Source organism: Mchenga conophoros, linkage group LG13, assembly GCF_057382185.1.
Source record: "Mchenga conophoros isolate Kocher_MC1m ecotype Shallow Benthic linkage group LG13, M_conophoros_male_GT1.1, whole genome shotgun sequence".
Classification (NCBI taxonomy): Eukaryota; Metazoa; Chordata; class Actinopteri; order Cichliformes; family Cichlidae; genus Mchenga; species Mchenga conophoros.
The window spans coordinates 23,547,627-23,555,617 of record NC_140538.1 but is presented as its reverse complement, the minus strand read 5'-3'; positions in this window follow the sequence as shown (position 1 = coordinate 23,555,617).

The following is a 7,991-nucleotide window of genomic DNA, read 5'->3' as shown; positions in this document are numbered from 1 at the left end:
TTGTTTTTGGAGGTACCAGACAGAAAAGGCTTCTTTTCCAATAAAGATCAATACAGATGTCTAGGGCAGCATTGTCTCTGAATGGATATGTGATCAGCGTCATTCCCCGACCCTCGCTGTGAATTACTTGCAGCGTTTGAAATCTTGAGTCTGGCTTTGTCCTTCGGTCCACGGCTTCTGAAGCATCTCAACTATCAAATTACACCAACAAGTTAGGGCCGATTTATGAGAAATCACTTTTTAAAGGAGGAAAAACAAGGAAACAGGCAACGCTGTGTAAATACGTGACCGTGTGCTGAAAATTGCTGGTGGTATTACCTCCTCCATCAAAAACCTCCGCTATTGTGGTTAGCCCTTTAATCATAACATGCATTGCATCTACAAGTAAGTCGTGATGTGCACTGCTGAATATTTTCCGTGTGAGACACCCTTCAAAGGAAAGGGAAAAAAATGGAGTCGATTTTAAATTCATCTTTAAAAACGTACAACCTAAGGGGACCTTTTCACTTAAACACGAGCTAACCCACTCACGCAGAAAAGAGGTTTAACAGCTCTCAAACGCAAGACAGGCAGGGCTGATTGCAGGGAAGGAGGCAGAGTGTGTCTGCTTTTAGAGGCTGTGTTGGCTCGAGTGAAGCCAAACTGGACACAAATCATCTGGAGCACCATCCAGAGGGGTGGGCGTGTGGGTGGGTGGGAAGGCAGAGCAGATAAAACGAATCCTAAAAAGCTCCTGGCAGCTGAATAAAACAGCCCCAAAGGCTGTCTGTCATGGCATGGTGTTCAAGCGTTGGCCCCCTCTTTCTGTTTCTGGCTTTGTTCGTGTCCTGGTTTCACGGCGCCTTTCATCTCCCTTCCCTGCCTCTCCCATAGGTGCCTGCGTAATTACTACTGACACAAAGAGAAGGAAGCAAACATGAATCCGCAAACATTACTAAAGTAATTAATTCCCGTCGATTCACTATCTTTCGATTCATCTGCCGGTTTGATGAGCTTGCCTGCTCCCCCCCACCTCCCCGTCTTATTTCCCCTGCAAAGCCTGATAAAAGAACAGAGAAAACCCAGATTTATTGTCACTTATCATTCAAATTACGCAACAAAGTCACCTTGCTTGATCCTTTCAGCTCTGAATATTCTAATTTGTCAACTATAAACACTTCACCACACAGCCTTTAATAGCACGGAGAGGAAAAGCTTGAATCCTATCTCACGGCTTCAGTCTGCAGGTGCGGGGAGCAGAAGCAGATACTTCCCTGTGAATCATTTAATGGCAAATAAAACTGTAACTTCACAGTCTTTGAAGAAGTGCAGGCTGTCTGGTTTTCGCCACGGCTGTGATATATTTATGACAGCAACGAGGAGGATGTCTCTGTCCTCGATTTGGAAGAATCCGTCTAGCCGTAAACAACATTAGCGTTGGCGGTTGCAGTGGATGCAGTGTTGTAATCTTCAGCTCGAACCTTGTTTGATAAAGCCTTTTTCTCCGCAGAGCACGTTGGTTGTGGTTTAAGAAACCTTCATTTTCTTCTTGTTCTCTGGTTTTGCCTTCTCTTTCTTTGTGCTTGCATGAGAAATCCACTCTAACATCATGATTGCATCACCTCACACACGTCTTTCCTGTGGGCATGAAATCAGCACAACAGCTGGGCTGTCAGAAGGTGTCGTTTTTGCAAAAAGGAAACAGGGGAATAACTGGCTGCGCAGGCTTTCAGAGGATCCTCCAGACACGCTGCCGCCTACCCCCCCTCCTGCTGCTCTACGATGAACTGCTGAACTCCAGATGGGGCTGACTCTTTGACTTATTAAAGATTTACCAGGTGAGTTTGGCATCATTCTCTTGACCTTCAAAGCTGCAAGATGAGGGGGACGCTGCACCAAGATGCCAAGCATTTGAGGACAGGAAGCCACCAAACGACTTTGTTGGATGGACTGTGTGGGGTGGCTGTCAACAGAGAGAAAGCACTATCATTTGTAGTAAATTACAAACCCACGCAGAGCCCCTTCAGCTGAAGCACAAACGCACACCTGCCAAGAAAAGAGGACGCATGCCCACACATGCATCTCACTTGTATCCACGTGCCCATAAAAGCAACAAAACACACCGTTAGACCAATTTCACCAAATTTACGCAAACAGGGTATTCATTTTTTGCAACAACGGGACCATCTTTAGAAAATCATTGTAAAAAAGAAATCACAACTCTTTACAGTGAACATACCTTAGAGTTTAGGGACTTTTCAAAATTTCAAACCAAGTCAAGAGGTATAAGAGAAGTCTCTGTAGCAGTGATAAATAGCAGCAGCTAAAATCATGTGATGTGCATTATTACCTCTGACAGGCCTGCTCTCAGGAGACAGCGGGCTGGTATTTTGGAGGGATAAATATAACAAGTTAGAATGGATGGAAAATCTCCACTGAATATTTGGCTGACGTGGAGCCAGATCTGAAAAGTCAGTTGTCTTTGATTTGTCAGCGCAGTTATGGACCCGCCACAGGCCGTCTGGGAGTTCTCCTGTGAATAGGTTTTATGTAACCAGAGTACAAGAACTCGGGGGAGGATTCACTGTAGGCGTTGGGAAGAGGATGTAATGCGCGGACCTGCCAGTTAGAGCTGAATCAGGTGGGTCTGAGTGAATGAGGTGTTTTCCTTTCAAATCGCAGCTCAGATGTAACGGCTTGAACATAAAAGAATGGCAGAACTTTTGTCCTGTGTTCAGTATAACCGCTCGTTTATGGTGGGAAATTAAGAAAACACCAGCAAATGGAAAAAACGCTGCAAAAGCAAACAAAACACAACGGAAACAGAAAGAAAACAACCCGAAACTAAACGGAAGCGACAATAACGTGAGGGAACAGCGGTGGAATTTACAAGCTAACAGTATGATATGAATCATGTAATTAAAACACGCATTACCTCCATCTTTTCCTCCCTTACGACGCCAATGAGACCCTCCCTTCTTTTAAGCGTACCTCAATGCGATCCTTCACGTTTTGGTTTCTGTCACCTCCGCAGCCGCTCCGTCCTGTTGCTGTGTCCCCAAAAACACTTCTGTTGTGTTTTGTGAGATTTTGTTCAATTTTATTCTCATTTATTTGTGGGGTTTTTTTTTTCAACTTCTGTTGAGTCTTGTGTCCTTTTACAGTATTTTTCTATTTGCTGGTGTTTTCTTAAGGTGCAGTCCGTTTGACTTCTCGAGGTCACCGTACTCATTCATGTAGTAGTTCAACTTTTGCAAGGAAACAACAAAATCCTAGACTTTGTGCAATGATGACGCAAACAGGTCCCCTCACAACTTCTAATTAGGGCGACCTTTGAGCTGATGACACCTAGGGTAAATCTGACAACAGCCGGGGTTTGGAAAGACATTTCATACCGAGACCATGATACTGAATAACACAACACATCTTGATACAGAACTACATATTTTTATATATGACTTTACTTATGGTGAAGATGGAACACTTTCTAGGATTCAGATTTGCCCGGAAAGCCCCTGGAAAGTACCACAGGAGGTGCTCACCATGTGTAGTATTTTTTATAAAGTAACCGGATGAAATCGTTAAATTAGAACATGTGCAGGAGACAAAACACTGATGTTCCCAGCTGTAGCCCTGTCCCTGTTTGACACCCAGTTAAAGGGTTACACTGTAACTTAAAATGACTCTCAGAGAGACTCCATGTTTAAACTCATTTACTTCAACTTGTGAATTTATTACCTGGGACTTTAAATGTGGTTATCTAAGGATTCAGGGTGTGAAGCAGCTGCCTGTTGTGACCTGCTAGGAGAGCTAATAAACATGAACTGAAATGGTCCATTAAAACCAGAAGAGCCAGAAATCATGTACATGTTAAGAAAAAGTGCTGAGTGCTAATAATTTGCTCTTACATTGCATTATAATTTCCCCCTGCTCATACATTGCATTATAATTTCCCCCTGCTCACCAGCCACTTCACTAAATAGACTTTCTCAGTTGCTTGTTACTGATAATATCAAATCAGCCGACTGCAAAAAGGCAGACACGTTTGAGACAGCAACAGGAAATCCGAATGTGAGCATCAGAATGGAAAATAAAGGGTTTTCCCACATAAGCGTCTCTGAGGTTTACAGATAATGGTCCAAAAAAGAGAAAATCTGTGGATGTGGATGTTGATGCCAGAGGTTAGAGAATGGCCACACTGCTTTGAGCTGATAGGAAGGCACAAGAGCATCTGTCAATGCACAACACAAATAGAGGCTACAGTTCACACAACCTCACCAAAACTGGGAAACACAAGACTGGAAAAGTGTTGCCAGGATGTACGTGTATGTATACATAGTACAGAATTCAGAGCAGCAAAGTTCTTGCAAGTTGTATAGTCATTTAAATCTTTTGCCAGCATGTAACATAACAGCATGCTGAAAAATCACAGGTGTGGCCCTTTAAACCCTACAGCGTTCCTTGAGTGGAGTGGACGGTGGCTGGATGTGGTTCTGGAGAGGTGGAAAGCACAGCGTAAAAGCCAAGTGGAGCCTCGGGCAAGACACAGCATGCGCTCATGCTCCAGTTAACCTGAGTGCACCAAAGGTTAAGTGAGCTATAATTTAACAGGAACTTCTGAAATATATGCATAGGCAGGGGGAGATGACAAATCCATATCTCACCGGTCACATGTATTCTGAACTGTCACGTTTCATTTTGAGGTCTGCAGGTGGGCAACAGCGTTGTCTTTGCAGCAGAGCTGATTTCTAAAGCGCACAGAGCAAAGCAAACTCCGGTTGCTGCTTCTGAAATGAGGCTATGCACAGAGTAATCGTTTGGCCCGACCCCCAGGGACTGTGGGGAGACACTCTGACTTGTGAGTCCATTTTACCCCCGGCAACATGGTTCAAGCCACTGACTAGAAGCACTGCTTCAATGCCCACAGTGCTCTCAGAGGAAGTGACCTCAATACATCCAATAAGCCTGCTCGCAGGAGCGCGACAGCTGCAGAAGATTGGAGACACACCAGGTTTCTTATCTTAGATGCTGCTAAAATGAGAAAGTACATTGTTTTGGTGGTGTAAATGTCACAGGAAGAACAGCTCAAAGTTTTCTCATGCAGTCGCTATCTAAATGACATCTGCAGAGTAAAAAAAGAAAAGTCGACTGGCTTGAATAATTTTGGATTGTAATTGAAAAAAATAAGAATTTAAAGGCAATGAATAGAAAATAGCAACAAATTTCTAATTGTGTCTACGTGCTAAAATCCACAGTAAAGAAGTAATGATTTTATTGATGATAAGAGTCATTTGTAAAATGCAGACTACATAAGATGGTTGTTTGGGTTTGTGAATTCACACTGTTCACTACAAAGATGAAGCCTGATTGCAGCCACACACTGCGAAGGTGGCCCAACCTCAGCTCTGTGATCTGATAGTAAGTGATGTTTTTGTTTTTTAACTTTTGGATGGACACACGTACACGTTTTGCGTGTACTGATTTTATCAATGAACCTGCAATACTGCATACTGCTATTTGTGCAAATCTTTTTCCATTTGCTCACTAAGTGTGGTTGAGTTACATATCACAGATCGTGATGCTTTTATGCATTTGAATGGATTCCAACAAAATGTTTTTCTCACGTTCACTTAAGGCCTTTTTTTGCTTCCATACAGCACCCGTTTAGTCCTTGTTGTCAGGTCAGTTGTGAACATGTGTCTATAAATAAAGAGCCAAATATTTCACAGGAGATGCAACATATTGGGCTTTATCGGGCTGAGACAAACGTGCCTCTATATCCGAAGTTATCACATCGTGAAAAAAGGAACTGTAATATTACTCGCGTCCATTTTGTGTGGTTAAAAATCTTTTAAGTAGCATTACTAACACTTCTCAGCAAACACCAACAGCTGCAAGTTACTGTAAGTCATTCATGCAGGCTACAAGAGTCTTCCCAAGGTCTAGGGGGGAAGATCAGTGAGGGAGGTTTAAAATATCCCATGTTCACTGCTGAGAGGATAAGGATCTGGATCTGCGTGGTTTCTTTCAGGAGCTTTCCCCCCTTTTACTGCTGCTGTCACAATGAGGTAGTGCTGTAGCTGATAAGACAGAAATCAGTCCTTCACCTATGGCCTCTCCACAGGCGGCAAGCAAATTTTAAGGCTCTTTGCACTGTGGAGATTGTTGAGGTAACATACTGAGCTGCAGGAGCTGATTTGTGCTGATTAGCGGGCCCATGTGACTGTGGGCACCGGGTTCAGGTGATTGTGTGGGATCCTGCGTTTGGCACTTGTTACTGCGGTTTTCCACTGAGATGTTAATCATCCAGCATGCGCCAGGGGCATGATTAAATGTCACGCAGCGCCCTCAGCTTTGGCCCTCTCACTGTGAATAAACCTCTCTTACCCACAGGCAGACAGGGCCTGGAGCCTGCAGCCGCAATTTGAACTGCCCGACCTATGCAGTGCCACAGCTCCCCCTACAGGCCAAAGAACAAAAGACAACAACAACAACAAAAATTCTTTTTATTTGACTTAGAAAACGTTACTCAAAAGAGGAAACGGTGCAATCACCAGGTGACGCACAGACATAAATGCATATAGAAAGTATACAAAGGACAAAAAGATTTTTTTAAAAATGCAAATGACATAAATTAAGACAGAAGAAAGACAGAAAAAAGAAAGGATTGTCAGAAAAACTGAGGATTTTTCCCCAAGCTTCACATCCCAGTGCACCTCAGACTGCAATGGAGGAGTTTGCCGACCCCCACTCAGAGGTCAGAGCCTGAACTTCAACAAGTAACAGACATCGATGAGCAGTTAGTCTCATCATGAAGCTCTGTTTCTACCTGTTCATGATTTTAAAATAGAATCAGTAGAAATGTTTTTGCTAGACCACATTAAGAAGGACAGTCCACGCCCTGGGTCCTGACCACATTGTTTTAACTGCTTTCATTCTGAGCTGTTGCCCATAACTGTTTTTGCATGATTGTTATCAGCTCCTCCTAGCGATCTTTGGATTTGATCTTGTGGATTGGACTCACTAGATTGTGAGTTGTTTGACATGTATACCACTTGCTTTGTTTGCTTCTCTGCTGTTTTTAATAAGTGCTGGCCTTGTACCCTGTTGTGTGGTTTGTTGCTCTGTTTTTTTTGTTTGTTTGTTTGTTTGTTTTTGGTTGTTATTGTCTTTATTGTCTGTGTTCTTCTGTCCCGCTGTTTGTGAATGTGTAAAAAAATTTTGAAACTTGCATAAATAAATACATAAAAAAAATAAAAAAAAATAAAAAAAATAAAATAAATGTTTTTGCTTTGTGTTGTCGGCTTTTTGTTCATACCTAAAAACTATGAGGCTGTACACGTGTCCTCCTAGCGATCTTTGGATTTGATCTTGTGGATTGGACTCACTAGATTGTGAGTTGTTTGACATGTATACCACTTGCTTTGTTTGCTTCTCTGCTGTTTTTAATAAGTGCTGGCCTTGTACCCTGTTGTGTGGTTTGTTGCTCTGTTTTTTTTGTTTGTTTGTTTGTTTGTTTGTTTTTGGTTGTTATTGTCTTTATTGTCTGTGTTCTTCTGTCCCGCTGTTTGTGAATGTGTAAAAAAATTTTGAAACTTGCATAAATAAATACATAAAAAAAATTAAAAAATAAAATAAATGTTTTTGCTTTGTGTTGTCGGCTTTTTGTTCATACCTAAAAACTATGAGGCTGTACACGTGTCCTCATTAGGGCACAAATTTGTGTTGGTGTGTTTATGATGTAATGCGAAAGTAATGCAACTAGCAGTGCAGCAAATTACTTTCTCTGGCAAGTAATTAAGTAACGTACTACATTACTTTTAAGAAAAGTCAGTATGGACCGGTGGTAATATAAAATATTATATTATGCTTATTCTTTATCCTGCAACTGTAAATTCAATATGTGATCAATAAAATATCTAGTCATGTGTCAAATGGCATGGTTTGCACACTTCCTGGAAGGATGGGCAGAACTGGTCATTTAAATTTTAAAATGAAAACTACAGGTTTCT